Source organism: Physeter macrocephalus, chromosome 8 (genome assembly GCF_002837175.3).
Source record: "Physeter macrocephalus isolate SW-GA chromosome 8, ASM283717v5, whole genome shotgun sequence".
Classification (NCBI taxonomy): domain Eukaryota; kingdom Metazoa; phylum Chordata; class Mammalia; order Artiodactyla; family Physeteridae; genus Physeter; species Physeter macrocephalus.
In genome coordinates, this window is record NC_041221.1 from 9,442,307 (window position 1) to 9,466,306 (window position 24,000).

The 24,000-nt window shown below is 40.4% G+C and overlaps 1 long non-coding RNA gene across 20 annotated transcripts in view; it reads right to left on the minus strand.

Annotated features, from left to right (window-relative positions):
• LOC114486684 (uncharacterized) overlaps positions 1-23,352 on the minus strand; it is a 50,646-nt gene extending 27,294 nt beyond the window's left edge. For 2 of the 20 annotated variants that reach the window (XR_003680816.2, XR_003680813.2), the window contains exons 1-3: positions 23,134-23,344; positions 22,328-22,420; positions 21,548-21,659 (exon numbers count right to left, since the gene is read on the minus strand). This is a non-coding gene — a long non-coding RNA (uncharacterized lncRNA). The other 18 variants (XR_003680827.2, XR_003680826.2, XR_003680821.2 and 15 more) reach the window with 16 other exon arrangements.
• Positions 23,353-24,000: the final 648 nt, after the last annotated feature.

The following is a 24,000-nucleotide window of genomic DNA, read 5'->3' on the forward strand; positions in this document are numbered from 1 at the left end:
TGTTGCTTTGTGACCACCTAGAGGGGTAGGATAGGGAGGGTGGGAGGGAGGGAGACGCAAGAGGGAAGAGATATGGGAACATATTTATATGTATAATTATTCACTTTGCTATAAAGCAGAAACTAACACACCACTGTAAAGCAATTATACTCCAATAAAGATGTTAAAAAAAACCAAAAAAACAAAAAACTTCACTCTGCAGTGGCCACTGCTGGTATTCAGGTTCAAGTCCAAAAGGGTTCCCAGTCTTTCTTTTCTTTAATCTTTTTCTTTTTTATTGAGATACCACACTTGCACTGTAGGTGTTCAAATCTTTGGGGTACCATTCAGGGACCTTTAACATACGTCTCCAGCATGGGACACCTCCCCGAGCAATATGCAGAACTTTCCAGGCCCCAGCAGCCCCCCCGGTCAATAGCAATCCCCAACAATAATCCCCACGCTGGAGGTGGCTGCTGTCCCGACCCCCAGCCCCACGTGTTGCTGAACTCCCTGCAGGTGGATTCACACACCACACGCGCTGGGCTCTTCTTCTTTCACTCGACACTGTGTCTGTGACGTATCCTCTCCTGGAACAACTGTTCGTTTGTTTACTGTGTACCGTCCCATTATGTGAATATAGCACAGTTGATTCAACTTGTCCTACAACTGATGACCATTTGGGTTAGTTCATGTTTGGGACTATTATACATAAAGATGATTATGGACATTCTCACGAGTGTCTCTTGGTGGCCCGAGCCCCCATCTCACCTGGGTGTACACACACCCAGGAACCGCTGGTCATGGAGACACGTGTGTTTACCTGGAGGGGACACGTGTGTTTACCTGGAGGGGACACAGCAGAACAGTTTCCAAGGTGGTATCACGCTGCATTTCAGCCACAGACGTCAGAGAGCCCCAGCTGTCCCACCATTGTCACACTGGTCAGTCTCTGGAACTTTAGCCATTCTAATAGGTGCACGAGGTAATTTACTATGGGTTCGGTTTGCATGTTCCTCTTGGCTAATATCTTTGGACACCTTCTCATAGGCTTAGTGGGCTCTTGGATTTCTTCTATTACAGGATCTGCAGATGTTTCTGAAAGGGGCTGAGAGTGAACATCTTGGGTTTACAGGCCACACGGTCTCTGCCCCAACTTGTCAGCCCCGCTGCTGTAGAGAAAAGCAGCCCTTGACCACACGGGAGTGAACGGGTGTGGCTTTCTTCCGATAAAACTATTTATAAGCCAGGCTGCGGGGGTGGGGATTTGGCCTGAGGGGCCTTCATTTGTGGACCCTGCTCTACTGTAAAGCACGGGCTCAGGACTTTTGCCCATTTTTTCATTGGTTCGCTTGTCTTTTTCTTAGTGATTTGTGCAGGTTCTCTGTAAGTTCCGGATCCCAGCCTTGTGTTGTTAATCGTCGATCATGTTCTGGAAATTAGAAGAAATGATGGTATTGTGTTGGACCACTGCTCCAGCCTTGCCCTCGAGGTTTCTACCACAAGGCCCCCGGGGGATGAGCTGTCCGTGGCCGCAGGAATCCTCCCCTGGCACGTGGACCCGGGAGGGCCATCCTCTGCCAGAGCCACCCCGAGGGGCACAGCTGACGCACAGCCGCCCGAGCCCGGGTCCCCCCACTCCTCTCGCTGGTCTCTCGGAGCCAGGACGGGCTGCGTGAAAAATGGCCCCGACTTGTTCAACTGGACACAGTTTCCAAAAGGAACACAAGCTCAGCGTGGATAATGAAAGTATGTGCCACCAGGAATTTTTTTCTCATTTGAAGGAAATTTTCCAGTTCTTCAGACCACAGATGTTCAGAATGAGGAAGAGGGTGGGACGCCTTTTCCGTTCTGAGCCAAACCTTCTTAGGCTGGGCCTCAGCTGATGGTGCGATTGGAGGGAAATTGCCCACTTTCTGGGTTGCTTCACTAGCAAAATGACCATTGTCTTTGCCCTGCAAAACCTTTTTCACAGGTAAGCTCCCCAGGGGATCTGCGGCCAGGTACCAGGTGTGAGGGCACATCAGGAGCGGTGTTGCTTTGCCTGTGGGACCTCAATTGAACAAACACTATCATCTCATTTCGCAGCAAGAAAACTAAACTCAGAGAGGTTAAATGACTTGACCAAGATCAGAGATTCAATAACTGAGCAACCCAAATGCTTTACTTCAAAGCCCAGCCCTTCCCCACTGGACTGTTCTCAGATCTCCGCTTACAAAGATCGGGCTGGAAGGGCTGTTTTGGGAAATGTGGTCGTTTCCGCCCAAGATGAATGAGACCTTGAGGTCTAAAGGGGGGGGTCAAAGGACTCATCACTCAGGGTCCCCAGCAAGCTAGCTGCAACGCTGGGATGAGAGACCAGATTTTCTAAGTCCAAAGCTTTCCTCACATATTTTTTTTCTTATTTAAATAATTTTGATTTTATGACATCAACCACAATGTAAGCTGCCTAAAAACAGCAATCTAGTTTGTCTTTTTCTCCACTGTACCTAGTGTCTATAACAGCATTCATGATTGAGACGCTCCATCTCTTGAACAAATGGACCATAAAAAAATAAGTAGTAAGTGGTTTGTTTTCGTCCTGCAAGAAAGTTTTGATGCTGTTCCTCCCTCTGGCTCCCTCTCAGGTCTCCACTCAGACAGAGAGGGTGGCTGGATGCCCAAACATCAGCCAGCACCCAAGGCCAAAAGGAAACTCACATCATCAGGCCTCTTTTCCTTATATCTTACTAAAATCGTAAGCATGCAATCGTTCATTTCCTTGACAGACTCTCTCATTACAGAGATATATAGAAATATGGAGAATTCTGCTTGTTTCATCCAAAGTGGCTTCAGATGGCCAACTATTCTTCCTTTCATTTTACCCACTCCAAACATACAGCTCCTTAGGAATGTAGGAAAGCTGTTCACACCCTAAATGTGGGACTTATCAACTCGTGTATTGTTTATTCTTGTGCAATTAGCAACATCATTTCTGAAAAAAGGGCTGAATAAACCTATGTATGTCATTTTCCGAGCAGTGATTCTGCTTCTTTATGACTGCTCTCATTTCATACCAAACTTGGTTTATGGGAAGTTTGGGTAAACAAAGCTCTTATGAGTAATTAGTATTTAATTAGGCTAAGTTTCCTGTCTGTGTGAGTCAAGGCCTCCTTTTCCAACCTCCGGGACGAATTAAGTATGTCAGGCCTCTGTTTACAGAACAAGGCCCAAGACTGACTCCCCTGGGTATTTCCCAGGCTGCTGTTAGTAGCTAGACCTCTAGGTTAAGCTACTAAGTATTTTTCTTGGCTCTTGCTGCTGGTGAAAGGGCAAGACTGGTCACCCAGTGATCTAGGTGCTTCTCCTCTGCGTTTGTCTTATAGGAGGTTCCACAGCCCACCAGCATCCCCACCACGAAGCTTCATCCTGACACACAGGGACCGTCACAACACCGCCCTCTGGGAAAAAAGGTCAGGACACCGTCCTTCCCGCCATCAGCCTATTTCAAGTGAAGAATCTGGAGTGAGAACCTCTCTGCTGACAAGTATTTATGCCGGATTTCTTATTCCCAATTTCACATTATGAACATGTTCGAGTACACAGAAAAGGGAAAGGAAGAACACAATGAACATTTGTACACCAACCGGTGAGATTCAAAATCTCAATTCACCAACCATCAAAATTGTGTTTAACCATTTGAAAGTGAGTTGCCCTTCCAATATTTCTGCATGTATATACTAAAAATAAGGACACTCTTCAATACAACCAAAGTAATATTGTGACAAAAAATTATCATTTCATTTAAGTTATTAAAGTAATTGGAGTAATATTGCTCATTTTTTTAATCCTTTTAAAGCCTATAGTGTCTGTAGTGATGCTTCTATTTCATTCCTGAAGTGGTAATTTGTGTCTTCTCTCTTTTTTTCTGAATAAGTCTAGTTAAAGGTTTATCAATTTCATAGTGTATTTTTTTTTTCAAAGACTCAACTCTGGGTTTCATTCATGTTGTTATTTTGTTGTTGTTTTTCATTTCATTGATTTCTACTTTTATGTTTATTATTTCCTGCTTCTGATTTTTAGATTTAATTTGCATTTTTTTCTTTCCTAACATTTTAAGATGGAAGTTTAATTCATTTTTTAAGCTATACCTCACAAATTTTGCTGGTATTTTTATTCTTGTTTAGTTCAAAATATTCTTAATCCTCCTTGTGGTTTCTTCTTTGAACCTTGTGTTATTTAGAAGTATGCTGTTTAATTTCCAAATGTTTGAAGATTTTCCAGATATTCTTCTGTTGTTGATTTCTTACTAAATTCTGTTGTTAAGCAAAGGATAAACTTTGTATGATTTCAATCGTTTTAAAATTTGTTGGGCCTCCCTGGTGGCACAGTGGTTAAGAATCTGCCTGCCAATGCAGGGGACATGGGTTCAAGCCCTAGTCCAGGAAGATCCCGCATGCCACGGAGCAACTAAGCCCGTGCGCCACGACTACTGAGCCTGCGCTCTAGAGCCCACGAGCCACAACTACTGAAGACCTTGTGCCTAGAGCCTGTGCTCTGCAACAAGAGAAACCACAGCAATGAGAATCCCATGCACCGCAACGAAGACCCAATGCAGCCAAAAAAAAAAAAATTTGTTGAGGCTTATTCTATGACTCAGCATATGGTCTATCTTGGTGTATGTTCCCTGTGCACTTGAAAAGAATGGTTTATTCTGCTGGTGTGGGTAGACATTTTTATGTCAATTAGGTCAAGTTGGTGAATCATATCCTTACTTAGTTTCTGTTTATTTGTTCTATAAATTATTAAGAAAGGAATGCTAAAATTTCCAACTAAAATAGTTGATCTGCCTAGTTTATGAGGCCTGTTAGTTTTGTTTTTGTATATGTACACATTTAGGATTGTTATGTTTTTGTGGTAAATTGACCTCTATCCGTATGAAATATTCTTCTTTACCCATATTAATAATTCTTCTTCTGAAGTCCATCTTCTCTTAAAAGTTAATAAAGCTACTCTTACTTTATTTTGTTTACTGTTTTCATGGTATATCTATTTCCATCATTTTATTCTTACATATCTTTTTCATCACATTTAAAGTAGATTTTTTGGAGATCACACATCGTTTTGTTTTCCGCTTTTTAATCTTAGAATATCTGTCTTTGGAGTGTAGACTATTACATGTGTTATCATTATCATTATGGTTAAATTTAAATTGGTCATCTTGCTACTTTTTTACATTTGTCCCATCCCTTTTTTATTTCATTTTTTCTCTTTTCTTACTTTCTTTTGGATTAAATGCATAATTTTTTTTACCATTCTATTTATATTCACTATTGCCTGATAGGCTATATTTTTTGTGTTTTATTATTATTATTATTTTTAAAAAAATTTTTGGCTGCATTGGGTCTTTGTTGCTGCACACAGGCTTTCTCTAGTTGCAGTGAGCAGGGGCTACTCTTCGTTGTGGTGTGTGGGCTTCTCATTGCTGTGGCTTCTTTTGTTGTGGAGCACAGGCTCTAGGTGCATGGGCTTCAGTAGTGGCAGCACACGGGCTCCGTAGTTGTGGCACATGGGCCCTAGAGCACGTGAGCTTCAGTAGTTGCAGCCCATGGGCTTGGTAGTTGTAGCACACGGGCTCTAGGGCATGCAGGCTTCAGTAGTTGTGGCATGTGGGCTCAGTAGTTATTGTGCGCTAGCTCTAGAGAGCAGGCTCAGTAGTTGCGGCATGTGGGCTTAGTTGCTCCACAGCACATGGGATCTTCCCAGACCAGGGATCAAACCCATGTCCCCTGCCTTGGCAGGCAGATTCTTAACCACTGCGCCATCAGGGAAGTCCTATTATTATTTTTGAAGTGGACCATTTTTAAAGTCTTTATTGAATTTGTCACAATATTGCTTCTGTTTTATGTTTTGGTTTTTTGGCCCTGAGGCATGTGGGATCTTAGCTCCCCAACCAGGGACTGAACCCACACCCCCTGCATTGGAAGGCAAAGTCTTAACCACTGGACTGCTAAGGAAGTCCCTTATTATTTTTAAAGCGATTACTCTAAGGCTTACAATATTCAACTTTAACATATCACAGTCCATATAGAAATAATATTATGCCACTTCATGTACAATATACAATTCTTAAAACATTATACAATACTTCTATTTTTTTCCTTGCTCTTTGTGCTATTTTGTTATTGTCACATTTTATTTCTCACATATTAAATCCATAATACATTTTTTACATTTTGCTTTCAATATTCAATTATCTTTTAAAAGATTTTTTAAATTAGGCAAAAAATTTATATTTACTACATATTTGCCAATTTTTTGCATTCTCCATGTCTTTATATAGGTCTAAGCTTTCATGTGGTCACATGTTTCATAGTCCTGTGATACAAAGAACTTGGCTTCAATTTATTGTAGAGCTGATCTCCTAGAAGTGAATTATTGCAGTTTATGTTTGTCTGAAAAAGATTTTATTTTACTTCCATTTTTAATGGAATAATAACTTCCATTATTTTCCCTGAATATAGAATTATAGGTTGACAGGATTTATTATCTATCATCTATCTCTCTATCTATCTATCTATCTATCTATCTATCTATCTATCATCATCACTCTATCTCTCTTCCTTTAATATATCATAATTTTGTCTTCTGGACTGCATAGTTTCTGACAAGAAATCTGCAGTCATTCTTACCTTTTCTCCTTTGTACATATGTCCATCTTCTCTCTCTGCTTTTAGAATTTTTCTGTCACTGGTTTTCAGCTATTTTACTGTGATGTTTTATGGTGCAGTGTGTGTGTGTGTGTGTGTGTGTGTGTGTGTGTATCCTACTTTGGATTTGTTGAGCTTCTCTGGCTAAATAATTTTCATCAAATTTGGAGATATTATTTCTGCAAATAATTTTCTGCTTTCTTCTCTTTCAGAGATTTCAATTACCATCATGTAAGAGGGCTTGAAATTTTTCCACAGATAAATGAAGTGCAGCTCTTTTTTTTTTCAGTTTTTTTCTCTCTATGCTTCATTTTGTGTAAATTCTGTTGTTATATCTACAAGTTCATTGATCTTTTCTTCTGAAGTATTTAATGTACTATTATTATTCTTTCCACTAATGCTTTTTAAATTTCCTCTATTGTATGCTTCATCTCTTTAATTTCCATTTAGTTCTTTTAAATGTATTTCATTTCTCTTCTCATTATATTTTCCTTTAAATATTAAAATCTAGTTATGATTCCTGATGTAATGTCCTTGTCTACCAATTCTATCATCTCTGTAATTTCTGGTTTGCTTCTAAAGACTGATATTTCTCCTAGTTATTGGACTTTTTTTGGATTTTTGTAATTTTTGCAGGATACTGTAAATTTTATGTTTTTGTGTCTAGATTTTGTTGCTTTCCTGTATAGAGTGATGGACTTTGTTTTGGAAGGAGAAAAGTTACTTGAAGATCAGATTGATCCCTGTGAGCTCTGGTTTTAAGCTTTGCTAGGGAAGGTCTAGAGTAACTTCACTCCACAAAGAGTTCAGTCCTACTGATATGGTGTGACTACTCTGGGGTCTTCAATGAATGCACCAGGTTGTTACTGAGGACCCTCCACTATGACTGGTCAGAATTTAAATAGTCCACTTCCTTCCCTGTGTGACTCTGATACTCTGTCAGCTTACAACACTTGGTCATTCTTGGCCTATCTCTGTCAAGGTTCACTGTACCCAGAAGCACTCTAATACTCAGCAAACACCTAAGGAGTCTCTATGTAGATTTCTGCAGCTCTTTTACTGAGTAGCTCTTTCCTATTTGGGAATCTGCTGATGACTTCGTGTAGCCCCAGCCTCCTTAAATTCTGATCTCTATCTCTTCAACTCATGAGGGCACTGGACTCTATCTTGGTTGCCCCTCTGTCACCTATGGTCTGAAAAATGTCTGGAGGTAGAAAGCTGGGGCAATAGTAAGGCTTATCTTTTTTGTTTTTCTATTAGTAGGGATCATAGTACTATGCTATCTATTGTCTAATGTCTGAAAACAGTTGTCTAATCTATTTTGTCCAGTTTTCAAATTGTTTACAGTGAGAGGGTAAATCTGAGCCTTGTCTTCCCTCTCGGCCAGAGATAGTTCTCATTATATTTTAACTTCCTTGGTTTCATTAATTATTTTCCCCTTGTCATTGTGTTTATAATTGTGTTTCTCCCTTTTTTCTTAAGTAGGTGTTGTCCACTTTGTTCTTTTTTTTTCCGTGAACTACATTTGAATTTATTATTTATGCTTTTTTTTAAGTTTCTATCTCATTAATTATTGCTTTTATCTTTATTATTTGCTTTCTTCTGCTCTCTCTTTGTTTGTTTTTTGAAAACTTTTTAATTTGGAACTTCCATTTCTTATTTTCTTTTTCAATTCATTTTTTAGCTGAAGCTAGGACTGTACTTCATGCCATGAGCATATCATGAATAAACTTTGTGAAATTCAAATCTCATGCATTACTTTTTTAATAGATGGAATTCACATACCACAAAATTCACCTTTTACAAGCGTATAATTTAGTGGTTTTTCATATACTGTACAGTCGACCCTTGAACAATGCAATGGTTAGGGGAGTCAACCTGCTGCAACTGAAAATACATGTACAACTTCATAGTCAGCCCTCTGTGTCTGCAGTTCTGTTTCTGTGGATTCAACCAACCGTAGATCATGTAATTCTATACCATTGAAAAAAACCCATGTAGAAATGGACCCACACAATTCAAACCCATGTTGTTTTAGGGCCAATTGTACTCACAAATGTGTGCAGCCATCACTGTTATTTTGAAACATTTCCACCACCCTCAAAATAAACACTGTACCCATTAACAGTTTCTCCTTTCTCCCCTCCTCCAAGGCCCTGATGACCACTAATCTGTTATCTGTCTCAGTGAATTTGCCTATAATGAATATTTACTATGAATAGTATCATACAATATCTGGTATTTTGTGACTGCCTCCTTTCACATAGCATAATGAGTTCAATATGCATCCATATTCATGGACTTCCCTGGTGGTCCAGTGGCCAAGACTCCACACTCCCAATGCAGGGGGCCCGGGTTCAATCTCTGGTCAGGGAACTAGATCCCACATGGCTCAACTAAGAGTTCGCATGCTGCAACTAAGAGTTCGCATGCCACAACTAAAGATCACATGTCCAGCAACGAAGATCTCACATGCTGCACCTAAGACCCCGCCAGCCAAAATAAATAAATTAATATCTTTTAAAAATGCATCCATATTCTGTATGTATCAGTACTTCATTCCTTTTTATTTCTGAGAAATATTCCAATAAATATTTATTTATCCATTCATCAGTTGATGGATATTTGTGATTTTCTATGCTTTAGCTATTACAGATAATGCTTATATAAACATTTGTGTATAGATTGTTGTGTGGATATATGTTATCAATCCACATGGAGTAGGTCCTCGAATTGCTGGGTCATATGGTAACTTTCTGTTTCAATTTTTGAGGAACTGCCAAACTGTTTCCCAAAGTCACTGCCTTGCACTATTTTAAAATACTACCAACTAAATTATACTTCAATTTAAAAAAAAGAAAAACAAAGGAAATCAATAAATGTAGTTCACTATTTAAAAAATTAAAAACAAAACACTACCAACTATGAAAGAAGGTTCTAATTTCTCCAAATTCTTACCAAATTCTGTTTTTTAAAAATTTTAGCCTTCCTACTGTGTGTGACATGTGTCAAATTTTAGTTTTGATTTCCATTTCTTGAACAACTAATGATGTTGAACATCCTAGGCCATTTGTATATTTTCTTTGCAGAAAAGTCTACTTAAATGATTTTCCCATTTTAAAAAATTGGATTATTTTTCTATTATTGAGTTGTCAGAGTCTTGTATGTATCCTAGATACAGGTCCATTATCAGATATGTGATTTGCAAATACTTTCTCTCATTCTGGGCTTTTTGTGCTTTGAAGCACAAAGTTTTTTTCTTAATTTTCATGAAGCCCAATTTATATATGTATTCTTTTGTCACTTGTGCTTTTGGTATTGTAGCTAAAAAACTATTGCCAATTCAAGGTCACAAAGATTTACTCCTGTGTTTTCTTTTTTTTTTTTTTTTTGCTGTACGCGGGCCTCTCACTGTTGTGGCCTCTCCCGTTGAGGAGCACAGGCTCCGGACGCGCAGGCCCAGCAGCCATGGCTCACGGGCCCAGCCGCTCCACGGCATGTGGGATCTTCCCGGACCGGGGCACAAACCCATATCCCCTGCATCGGCAGGCGGACTCTCAACCACTGCATCACCAGGGAAGCCCCTCTTTTTTAAAAGTTTTATAGTGTTAGCGCTTACATCCAAGTCTATGATTCATTTTGAGTTAATTTTTGTGTGTGTTGTGAGATAGGGTTCCAATTTTATTCTTTTGCATGTAGATATCCAGTTGTTCTAGCACCATTTGTTGAAAAGTCATATATCATTTTTGTCAAGAAAGAAAAAACACTCTTCTAATATGTAAATGAATGACTTTCAAATTTCATAAAGTCATAGGACATTATCCCTAGAAATATACTAAGAGGTAACTTAGCCTTCAAACAAAGTCAATTAATTTACTCAAGGCCATCCTTGCACCAATTCTGTTTCCAGCTAATGTATCCAGGATCTGTACCAAACCAGAAATGGTGCAGCTGGTCCACTCCTATGTTATGGTCAGAATTAATTTCTCCTTTTTATCCCCACATATTTATAGTTCCACCCAGAAAATGAAAGTCTCAAAAGAGGTTTTGAGGAGGTTTGTGGCATGGAGGGTTTGGGGAGAGATAGCTGGTAAAAAATTTCATTTGAGAAAATAAAGTTCAGGGGAAGAAGATTCAAGCAGGAGAAGCCCTAGAGTTAGTGTGAGAAGGAACTGTAGTTTTTTCATATCTTTTTTGGTACAGAGTCCCAGGAAATCAGTGGTGTATTGTGGAGACCAGTCCCTATGCAGCAAAACCCACAGAGATGAAGACTTCCTGGATCTGGGATTGTGGCTAGACGTGTTCCATCTATCACTAAATTTGTTTAGTGCAGTAGATTTTTCATAGGTTCACTCAAATGCCATTCCTACTGCCTTTTAGTGAGCCTTTCAGAATTACAGATGCTAGGAAACTAAAAACCTCATTTAGAAGATCCAGGATCGTGTATGTGACTTAATTTCTGACAAATAGTTACCTGCATGACACTAGAAGGATGACAGTAATGTGAGGCAGTGGCCAAGCACAGGGAAATTAGGGGTTTTCGCAAGCAAGGTGATAGGCACATTGGTTCTCCTGGGGCAGCTCTGGCAGAGTTTCTGAAGTCTGGTTCCTAATATCTTAGGTACTGAGCAGTAAGTGGTGACAACAGTGAGGTTTCCACTAGAAAAGTTCCATACACTGTTGGTCATTTCCCTTGGTTGCCACTGTTTCTGATTGTGTAGCAATCAAATCTCATGCCCTGGGTCTCACTGAGATACTGTAAGCTTCATAATACCATCTGATAAATCACTTTTTATGCTAACTAGAATGCATTCTATTATCTGTCACTATGAGCCTGTACCAATATAACCAGCAATCTCATCCACAATGAAAGGGCAGTTAATACGTTTTTCTGTAGGCCATCCTTAAGCCTAAATAAATGTTTCTTCTTGGAAGAGTACTTCATTTCTAAAAGAAAAAAATCGATATGGTACCAATTTGAATAAAATTCAAAAAAGTTGAAAGAAACAACAATCCTGAAGACCCAGAGGAGGATGAAGAAATTTCTGTAAATGATTTACTACAGAAAAAAGAAATGTTATTTTGGAAATAGTTTTCTATCCTTGGTAGAATACAACAAGGTGGTACCTCCATGAAACAGGATCAGAAAATCAAAATCTAGGAACAGGCTAGGGTGAAAGGGTAAAAACAATGAGCATTAAAAACAGAAAGACAGGACATCCCTGGTGGTTGTCCAGTGGGTAAGACTCTGCGCTCCCAATGCAGAGGGCCCAGGTTCAATCCCTGGTCAGGGAACTAGATCTCGCATGTCTACAACAACTAAGAGCCCACATGCCACAACTAAGATACGGCACAGCCAAAATAAATAAATAAATAAATAAATAAATAAATAATGAATAAATATTTTAAAATAAATAAAAATAAAAACAGAAAGATGGTAAGTAGTATACTGTGTGAGAGGCAAGTTTTTCACCAGCTCCACAAGAGTCTGTGGCCCAATGAGTCAGGGGAATAGTCATTGTAATGTATGAGAGCTTTGAGGAAGGATTAAAATGTGTGAAAAATGGCCTGGATCTCGCTCCGTGGGTCTGACGTGGTGAACCCTGGTCCAGGGTGTCCTGCACGCATGTGGCACCATCTTCCTGGAGCACCCATGGGACGTCAGATCCAATCTCTACTTCTATAGAAATCGTGGCAAGATGGAAAAGTTGGATGGACCATCCAGCTCCCAAGTTTACTGCTCCTCCACCCAAGGTGGCGGGCTGGTCTGAAGGTACATGGTTATCCTCTGTGCCTGTCCAACAGTTCCCTACTGACGACTAGAGCACCTGCCTACCCCTGAAGACAGGGCTGCAGTGCAACTGAGTGGTCCTCGCTGCTCTTCCACAGACAATGGAAATAAAGTTGATGAAAAATAAACATCACTTTCTTAAAAAGAAAAAAAAGTAAGATGAGCCAAGACTATAAGATGAGGAGATAAACAGATAAACAGGTTTGGTGAGATAAGGAAGGAGTCTAAGGAAACTAAAATTGCAGTAACATAAATACGTTTGGGAGGAGGAAAAGATTACAGCCTCAGAGTTGATGTAATTAAATATGTACTTGATTCTTTAGAAAATATAATAGATAAACTCTAGGCAAATATAATCAAGAAAACGGGAAAATGAGCAAATATAGAAATGAGAAAAAAGTCAAATAAATAAATTTCAAGCAAATATAATGAAGAAAATGGCAAATAAGAAATTAGACGTGAGAAATTTCAAGGCAAAGAGAGTTGGAGGGAGAAATATATAATCAAAGAAATGTAGGAGACTTATCAACAAATTGTAAAGTATGGACTCAAACAAATCATAAACATGCAAAAGATAATTGGAGAAAGGTGAACACAGAATGGATATTTGATGATAGTAAGAATTATTGTTTATGTTTTAGGTGAGTAGTAATATTATTATTTTTTAGAGTCTTTGTATTTTAGAGATAAATGCTGAAAGAGCTACAGATAAAATTATGATGATAAGATTTGTTCAAAATAATGAGGGGGAGGGGGCAGTAGGTGAGCAAGTGAATGAGAGTATCGATGAGTATCCATGAGTTGATCATTATTGAAGCCAGGGGGTGGAACGGTACTACATTGTAATATTCTCTCCAATTTTTTTATAATAAAAAGGTTTTTAAAAATGAAACTGAGGTGAAAACAAACCTGAAAGAAAATTATGATATTCTATTCCATGCAAAATATAATTGAAAATCTTTAAAAAGGGGAGGGGGCATAATTTTGGGGGCTTATTACCAAAATTGACCTAAGAAGAAATTTTAAATGTTAATAGATTACTACCCACAGAAGAAATATAAAATACAAGTTATGCATCTCAAAGGTTTCTTTTAAATTTTTAAGGAATTAGGTCATATCAAGTATTCCAAAGCATAGAGGAAGATAGAAAGCTACACGATCTATTTCATGATGGTACATTAACCCTGATTCCAGCACCTAACAAAGATAACACAAGAAAAGAAATCTATAAACCAGCCTCACATAGGAGTAATTTAAAAATCTTAAATAAAGTAGCTTCAAAATAAATAGTATCTTAAAGGAATTTTCTATCATGATCAAGGAAAGCCTGTCTTAGCCTGGGATTGCAAAAGTGTTCACTATTAGGAAATTTGACATTATAATACTTTATGTCAGTAGCACCCCCTTTTAATAGTGGCTTAAAGGGCATAAATAACACCTAAAACACATCCCCAAATTATAAAATATCCCTAAGGGAAAAATAGGGCAAAAGGATGCTTCTTTAACACCATAATAATTACATAAACAAATGGCCAACATCTTACTTAATAGTGAATCACTGAAGGTATTCCTATTAAAATCAGAAACAGGGAAGGCATGGCTGCTTCAAGCATTAGTATTTCATGTTGCTTAAGAAGATCTGACTCATGTAATAAGATCTGAAAGAGAGCTAGAAACTATAACTGTTGGGAAGGAGGAGACAAATATTGCAGTATATACCAGCGATATGATTAGGTAACCTAAATATCTAAGAGAATCAACTCTGAAACACTTGGAACTTAAAAGAAAGCCTAGCAAAAGAGCCAGATTTTTAAAATAATAAATGTATAACAGTCAATAGCTTCTACGTATACCAACAAGAAGCTAACAGAAAGCGTACTGTCATGGATGGAAAAGATTTCTTATTAACAACATGAAGAAAACAACAAAGCTTGACGGAGATGCAACACAAACATAATGGACAAAAAGCACATTAAAACAAGCACAACCATTAAAAATCTGCAATGATGTGTGAAAATTGTTCTGGAAAAAACAAAACTGAATAAATAAAACCCAGAATCCGTAAGAGTATATTCACTGTGATTCCTTTCTGTAGAATAGAGATGACATAAAGTCCCAAGAAAATAAAAATAAAAAAGATTTCAGATAAACCTAAGAGATTTTAATAATAATTATTATTTTTATGGAGGTAGATTTTCAGATCATTTTCATTTTCTCTGTACTTTTATGCTCTATTATCTGCAACAAGAAAATATGACTTTTGAGGTCTGAAAAAATTTTGACTTGAATTGAGTTTAAAACCAATCAAGTGAAATATAATAAATTTGTTGGCTACTTATAATTTTCAAGATTCAACATTATGCTTCTCTGAATCAATCTGAAGAGCTTCTCTAAAACATGGGATAATACCCAAAAGCAAAGAGTCTGGGACAAAGTTCAAATGGATGAGTGGAAATATTTCTCTGGCTTTCCCAAGCTCGCCAGTCTGTCTAGAAACTAATTTAAGAATATGAAATGACATCATTGCAGGTGTTCTTTCAAAGTAGTACATACATTTATAATGCTCTGGCTGACAAACTTGGAAGGGAGACAAGATTTTAAAAGCCTCAGATATTCTCTTTGTTAATGCTAACCATCTTTATCTTCAAATAAAAGTATTTCTATTTCTTCCTTCTGCCCTTTAGGCTCCAGTTCTCAGTTAAGAAATGTCTCATAAACTTCAGAATAGGAGAAAAACATAAGATGTTTGTTAGTACATAATGTTCTCTTTTTTAAGACTATAAATATTTTAACTTCTAGAAGAGACCACCTATCATGAATACTTCAGATCTTCCTAATCTTATAAAGATTAACTATAAAGTTTATTGTAGTTTCCAAACTCAAGTAGAATATTCAAGATTGGCTTAAAACATTTGGAAATAAATGCACTGAATGTTTGCCAAAGGTCAAGATACTGGAAAAGATTAATGTCAAATTCAAAAGCTGAAAAGTAAAAGAAGCTGTTAATCAAAAAACTAAACATATAAACTTGACTTAAGCTTATTTTAAGAAAATCAACAAGTTATACCACTATACTATACAGGCAGAGCCTAGCACTTGCTGACAATCGAATAAATATTAAGTACCTGCTACTGACAAAGAATTGTGGTGAGCACTGTAGAGAGAAATATCTCTCTACAGTGAGATAATATAATCCTTGGTAAATATCTCAAGGAATTTAGAGAGTAAAGAGGTAAAAAGACAAGTACAGAAATAAATAGCAGAACTCCTACAAATTAACATGAAAACCCAAAGCACTTAATTTTAAACATAAGCAAAAGACTTGAACAGACATTTCACAAAAAAAGATATATGAAAGGCCAGTAAGCATATGAAAAGTTACTCAACAGTATTAGTCATCAGAGAAATGAAAATTAAAACTACAGCAAGATGTCATTTCACACCCACTAGAAGAGCTAAAATAAAAAAGACAGACAATGCCAAATGTTGGCCAGGATGCAGAGCAACTGGAACGCTTGTACATTGCTAGGAGAGAATGAAATGGTACAACTGCGTTAGAGATCTGTTTGGCATTTCCTTTGGAGTTCAATAGTCATCTACCCTGTGAGCCAAAAATTCCATTTCTAGGTACTTATCCAAGAGAAATGAAAGCACGTCTACAGAAAGGTATATGCAAGAAGGTTTATTTACAATAACCAAAAAAGTAAATGCCCATCAACAGGAAGATGGATAAACAAGTTGTGGTATATGCATATAGTGGAATATTACTCAACAATAAAAAGGAACTGATAGGTGCAACTACATGAACACATCTCTAAAACGCTGAGTGACGGAGTCACGCACACAAATGCATCCTGGAAGAATCCAGTTATTTGAAACTCTAGAACGGGCAAAGCTCATCCATGGTGACAGAAGTCAAAGAGTGGTTACTTCCAAGGTCATGAGAGTGGGCCAATAACTAACTGGGAAGGGGCAGAAGAGGACATTCTGGAATGGTGTGTGTGCTCTAGATCTTGATAGAGATGATGGTTGCACAGATGGACAATAGTCCAAACTTATTGAACTAAACATCTAAGAGCTGTGCATTGTATTATACTTCACTTATGCTTCAATTTTTAAAAAATGGTCAGAAAAGGTAAAAATAGAAATAGTAAACATTTGTGAGTTTGCATAGCAAGGACTACAAAAAGCCTCATACTTGCTATCTTAGTCAATTCAGGCAGCTATGACAAAATACTATGGACTGAGTAGCTTAAACAACATGTATTTCTCACAGCTCTGGAGTCTGGAAGCACAAGATCAAAGTGTCAACAGATCGCATTCCTGGTGAAGGTGACCGACTTCTTTCTGTGTGCTCACATGACAAGAGAGGAAGTTCTCGTGCCTCTTCCTCCTCTTATAAGGACACTAATCCCATCATGGGGGCCCCACCCTCAGGACCTCATTTAACCCTAATCACCTCCCAAAGGCCCCACTTCCTAAGGCATCACATTGTGGGTTGGGGCTCCAACATGTGAGTTTAGGTGGAGCACAAACATTCAGTGCATAACACTTGTTAATATCACTACAGAGCACAACTTCACCAGTAAAGTGTCCCTCAGTCACATGAGGAGGTCAGGAGCCAGCACTGGACGATGAAGCCACAATGAGGCCAGGTGTTGAGGGGAAGCAGGAACCACCTCTGGGGACCATCCCTGCAGGGTCTGAGACTCAGAAAAATATAACTCACCACAACTCATGAACCTCTACAGTAGCTGGCAAATGCTCAGAAGGGGAAATCTACATCCCAAAATGTAATCACTGCAAGATAGAATGTTAAAAACACCAGATGAAGCCACAGAGAATGTTTTCTATATGAGGTTTAAAATGACAGAGACATCTCACCTCCTGAGGAACAAAACCACATTAACTAAGATATTTACCCATTATGTAATCACCACCCCTCAGAGTCTAGCTCCATCTGAAAGTGATGGAGTTTACATTGGTTCTGTGATCTGAAATGGACACGTGGAAAACTACTGGAACACTTAGTTGCTTCGTTAAGATACACCCTTAAGAGCCTTTAAAAAATTATACCACATTGTCTAGTATATTTCTGGTCGGGATACCTTGTCGGAAGATAAATGATAAAAATAAAGAGTTGCCCTAGAAGAGAGTTTGCTCATAGCAGACAAGAAGAGATATTAGTTAATTTCAACGTGTTACAACATTGATCCTCAACCCCTTCCCTGCCCTCACGCACCAGGAGTAAGACACATCATTGCCCATCGGTACTGATGCCTCCTTAAGACAGTGGTGTGTTCTAAAGAGGGGAGCCATGCAAAGAGTTTCCAGGGGTCGGGGGTAGTTATGATATACAGCTCCCCTCCCCGACCAGGAGAGTCACTGATTCCATCAGGGATTAAACTAATCCAACACCATTTGCCTATCATATTTTTTGCTCAGGCCCATCCTTGATTCTTCTCTTTCTCCCCAGCACCCCACATGTCTGGCCCCATTTCCCCTCTGCCCCAGCATCCCACTTCCTCCCTTCCCTCCAGCTTCCAGCCACACTGGCCTCCTTGTTATTCCTTGACCATGCCCAATGCTCCTGCCTTAGGACCTTTGCAGTGACGGTTCTATCTGCCTGAACACTCTTCCCCAGATGCTCCAATGACTAACTCCTTCACCTCTTGCAAGCCTTTTCATAAAGGTCATGCTCTAAGTGGGGCTGACCTCTGTGCTCCTCCAGACAAGTTCTTTGCCCTCCTCCCATGTTCTCTTTCCTTCTTTCCAGTACATTTATCACCTTCAACATCCTGTGATATTGGCTCATTTTATTATATTTATTACCTTACTGTATTACACTTATTATTTATTGTATTACTATCTTACTATATTCATCGTTTGTTGCCTGCTCTCCCTGTGACAATGTAAGTGCCTCATGGCAGGGTTCTCTGTTTTATTCATTGACATCTTCTAAGAACTTAGGACCCTACCTGTCTCAGAGCAGGTGCTTAAAAATATTTTTCAAGTGGATAAGGGTATATTTTTCTATGCTCCTCTAGCTAACATAAATAATGACTCTAACGTTGCCCTTGTAAGAATTTATTTCATCTTTTCCTCTACCTACCCAACCCTCCACTTAGGGGAGACTTATAAGGACTGTGCTGAACATCAAAGACAAGACTAGTGAACTGAGTGGTCTGAAAGCCTGTGATGGCAAACAGAGGGGAAAACAACTCAGAAAACAGCCCCAATCCCATATTTTTCTATCCCATGAAATTTGTGAGCAGTTGCGTCTATCCAACAGCAGGGTCTCCAGCCCTATCTTGTGATCTCCTTCCCCTTCTGTTTCTCTTACTCCAGTACAGCTCTTACTCAGCCAACAAAGTAAGGAGATGGAGCAGAAAGCATCTGAGTGATTCTCTTCTTAAACTTGGACTCGAATCATTCTGAAAAGTCAAGTAGAATATTGTCACTGGCATTAGTTTGTCATGTGTGGTAGATAAAGTTTCATCTCATTTGATGGTAAGGAAAAGACTCATTCAGTTCACCTTAAGAACTGGGGTTTTACGGTATATTTAAGGAACCATCTGGTGATAAGGGATACAAGGCGAGGACAGAATCTAATGTACTACTAGCCCCACAGAGGATGAACCTGGGAAGTTGTTCAGGACAGAAGGTAGTTCTGGGTTCCATGTTGTCTTGTTGCCCCAGTAGCACCAGGCGTTCTTGCATCTTCACTATGGCGCCCCCTTTAGCCTGGATCCCCTACTGCCAATTGGTCTCCGCTTCTCTCTGGAGGTCTCCTTGCTTCTCCTTTTGGTACCAATTGACTGATTCCATCTATGTCTCCATGAAAGAGACCATAACCATCCTTGCTAATTACTATCGTCCCTACTTAAGGCTTTTATCCTCTACTCCTTCATACGTCATTACTCAGCCCACAAAGTGGCCGCCCTTGGTTTGGACAAGACCCTCAACCAACTCAGTCTCTCCAAGGATGGGAATTGTGGTTTGGAACACTGTGATGGTTAATTTTATGTGTAAACTTGATTGGGTCATGGGGTGCCTGGATATTTGGTTAAACATTATTCTGGGTGTTTCTGGATGAGATTAACATTTAAATCAGTAAAATGAGTAAAGCAGATTGCCCTTCCTAATGTGGGTGGCCCTCATGCAATCAGTTGAAACCCTGAATGGAACAAAAAAGCCAAATAAGAGGGAAACTCCTGCCTGACTGTGTGATTGGTCTTTTCTAGCCTTTATGCTCCACTGAAACACCGGTTCTTCTGGGATCTCAAGCTTGCTGACTGCAGGTCAAAGGATTTCCCAGCCTCCATCACTGCATGAGTGAATTCCTTATAATAAATCTCTGTACATAGATACAGATACATATCCTATTGTTCTCTGGAAAATCCTGACTAATAGAGACATGGTCACCCATGAATAAGGAACAGATTAGAGATGCTTCCCTTGGCTTAGCTATGGGCTGAGCCTTCTTCACCTTCAGAAGGGGCAGCCATGGCAGGTGTGTGAGTCATGGCCTCAGCACGGTCCTCCTGACTGCGTGAGCCAGATGCGGAACCAGTGGGCTTCTGTGTCTGACCACGGCCATGGCCAACCATTCTCCTCAGGACCTCTGGGATTATAGTAAGCTCACTACACTGCCCTAGTGCCTGGGGCCCCAGACTCTGAGTCTTCAGCCTCCACTCAGGACTCATCGTTCTCACTCCCCGTTTCTAACTCTGCAGTCCTCAGTTTGGGAAGGGTGTTGACAGCTTAAAACAGAGCAGCAACCCTACAACGCAAGCCTGCTGGTGTCCAGTAACTCTCCAGCTCCCAGACTATGGCAGCTAGAACAACCCCAATCCCATGTTTATAGGGTCCAGACTGGATTTTGATAAGCACTGAGAAGAAGGCATATATCATATGATATCGCTTACGTGTAGAATCTTAAAAAATGATAGAAATGAACTTATCTGCAAAACAGAAATAGACTCACAGACATAGAAAACAAACTTATAGTTACCAAAGGGGATAGTGGGGGGAGGGATAAATTAGGAGTTTGGGATTAACAGATACACACTACTCTATATAAAATAAGTAAACAACAAGAACCTACTGTATAGTACAGGGAACTATACTCAATATTTTGTAATAACCTATAAAGGAAAAGAATGTGAAAATGAATATATATATGTATAACTGAATCACTTTGCTGTACACCTGAAACTAACACAACATTGTAAATCAACTATACTATATAAAATAAGTAAACAACAAGAACCTACTGTATAGTACAGGGAACTATACTCAATATTTTGTAATAACCTATAAAGGAAAAGAATGTGAAAATGAATATATATATATATATGTATGTATGCATAATTGAATCACTTTGCTGTACACCTGAAACTAACACAACATTGTAGGCCAACTATACTTCAATAAGAAAATGTAAAATAAAATAAAAATTATAAAATAAAATAAAAAGAAGGCGGCAAAAAGGACACATAGGCTCAATGTAATGTCCACATGCCCCAGGGCTCCCCTTAGAGAAACCGAGGAGGGTAAACGAAGTGACCACGTATTGGAAAGAAAAGCAAAGTTTCCATGGATAGAAAAGGAAGACACCAAGTCTAGAAATTCCATGGCATGTCGCCATACCCACAAATATTTTGCTTTGGGAAAATTATAGGCATCAGGCTCATCAATTCAGAAAACGACCTGCTGGCTGCCGTGGCCATGCGTTCCCCACACTGGGCAGCAGGGGCAGAAAACTGCTGGGAATTCATAGGACCCCTCAATGTTTGTTTTTAGCAAATATTTGCCGAATGCCTACTATGCCCCAAACTTGGTGGTTAAGAGCAGGCCTCCTCCTGTTGGTGTTTTCATTTCAGTCTCTGAGCTCTGTCCTTAACTTGCTGGAAGCTGCAAGGAATTTACTGCTCTCAGGGACAGGTCCCCACACGTCCAGTGGACTCGGCTGAGTCTCTGATGCACTCTGGTATCCAAGAATAAAAATAGAGGCCAATCCATTAAAACAATCCTGGGAGATTAAAGGATTTCTAAGCCAAAACAAGACCTGAGATAAACTGCTTACATGTGAGCAGGGAGGCAGCATCGGGTCCAGGATGCCAGCAGCGTCTGGGAAGGGCCCCCTGCATCCCGAAGAGACTTGTTCCTGGAGCCTCTTCCCTCCTGTCCTGTCAGATCTGCAGGAGGGGGTGGCAGGGCGCTTAGGCGAAGCCCTTCAGGCCACCGGCATCCCTGTCCAGGGTCTCTGCTCCTGTCTTTCTTTCTGGGTCATTTCCAGTTAAAACTCATGTTTGCATTGTTTTAAAGGTCTATTCCACTCTTCACAAGTGCCTTTAGTAACCAAATCACTCTCCTCCGTTTGCCGACCCTGGATATCTCCCTGTCCCCTAGGAGAATTGGACTGGATCATTCCTCGGCTTCAACACAGATTTCTGGCCTCCTCAAGGGCTCACACAGCTTGGCCCAGAAAGGAGTGGAATGCTGACACATGACCCAGGATACCTCCACATGAGGCGACCGCTAGGGGAGGGTCTTCCTGGAGCATGTAAAGGGCCACACCAGTGCTGGGTCCTATCCCCTGCATGGGGTGACCTGCACACGCCCCCAGATAGCACATCAGGACTGTTTGTCCACAGCCAACAAACAGCCAACCGTGTGCAAAGATGGGAAGACAAATAATAAACCTCTTTGCATTTATTTCCAGGTCTGGAAAAGTCAACTACTCTATGGTTTTGCTTTAGAAAGACGCTAGATTTGGAGCTGGAGGACACGATTTCTAGTCCCCCCATCTGCCCTCATTATCCACGTTACCTTGGAAAATCACTCTGGACCTCAGTTTCCTCACCTGCAGCTCCTGGGAAATACTTGCCCTCCTCACATTCACAGGGCTGTCGCGAGGATCCAAACGAGATAAAGCACTTGAAAATGCTTTTCAAGCCTACAGTACCAAGTAAAAAGGAACTTATTGTTATTATTATTATTTTTATTACTATTATCATCATCACCTTTCACCCCAAATGGACAGCTTGACCTTTGCCTTAGGGAAATGGTTTTAAATAAAAAGGGACTGTGTTTTATGAATATGAGTGCAGTGGAAATGGAGGTTTTTGTAACTTCCATCAGGAGGGAGGAAAAGGGTCAGTGGCCTTTTATTAGATCACAGGTATGGAATGTTCCAGCGGGAAGGGACCTCAGAACCTCCCTGCCCAGCACACAGGGCTCCCCGTACACAGAGCCCTCCACAAACACTCAATATTGGCGCTGATGCTGATAAAAGCTCCTGGGTATTGAGCGCTTGCTGTGCACCTGCCTGTCTGCTAAGCGTTCTGTGTGCTTTATCACAAAAATGCTCAGAACAGCACCAAGAGATCACAGTACACAAATGTCTCCACTTAACACGTGACAAGACTGTGTCTTGACAAGGTAAGGCCTTTCCCACAGTCCCACAGCCAGGAAGATGGAGGACGGGAACCCAGGAGCCCCCATGCCAACCCTGGGCTGGTTGCTGCCCACTAAGGAATCAATGACTGAACACCCTTATCACACAGGTAGGGAAACTGAGGCTCAAAGAGGAGAAATGACTTGCCCATGTCACTCTGGAAACCAGCTAGCCTGAGGCCAGTTCCAATTCCCAGACCAGGCTACTTGTACCTTCTCAAGAAGAAATTCTGCTCGAATCAACCCTTCCAAAGTGCAGCCCACGGCGTGTCCCCGGACCGTGCTGATGCAGCCATCTGGTCTACCCCAGTCTCTCTCTCTTCACATCAGGTGACTTTCCCGACTGTCTGCTAATCTCACCTTTCCTGGACTCTCCCTTTCTTGGCCCACATGCTGCCCGAGTGACACGCTCAGTGCTATAAATGAGGGTGTCGTGGTGTGTTTTCAGGTCTTACTGGAAGTGCAGCTCTTAAAAAACAATCTAGTAAACAGCCTGCCCAGCCAGTACACGTCAGCAGCCCTGCTGCGAGGCTCCGATGTCAGCTAAGGCGGGCTGAGGCCTCAGGCCAGAGCCCGCTCCAGCTGCCATGCTGCCCTCAGGCCAGCCCCGCCTGCCCACGCTTGCGGGATGAAATTGGCCGGCTCCTGGCAGTGCTGACCCCTCCCTCGCTGGCTTCTGGAGCGCCCAGATTTCCTGGGGTAAATGGCTCCATGCTCAAAATTGGGACCTGGGAACTGCTCCTGGGGCAACCACATTCAGCTGAGCAGGAAAAGTGAATCAGAATACGGATAATGATCGGATCACTGAGTCTATAAACAGAAATTCCATGGATTGGTGGATTTCTGGCTAGAGTGTGTATTTTGTGCCTCAGTGACCCGGTGGTCCCATCTGGGGTCTCCTTGTCAGTTCTCGACAAATGAGCACTGTTTCCTTATAAAAAAATCACAGCTCAGCAAGAGGTCATAGGAGGTCTAAATAACCTATTGGAAGAAAGAAGTGAAAGCTCCTCATTAGAAACATGAGGATGGTGGGGGGGTGGGGGGGGTAGTGGTGGGATGAATTGGGAGATTGGGATTGAC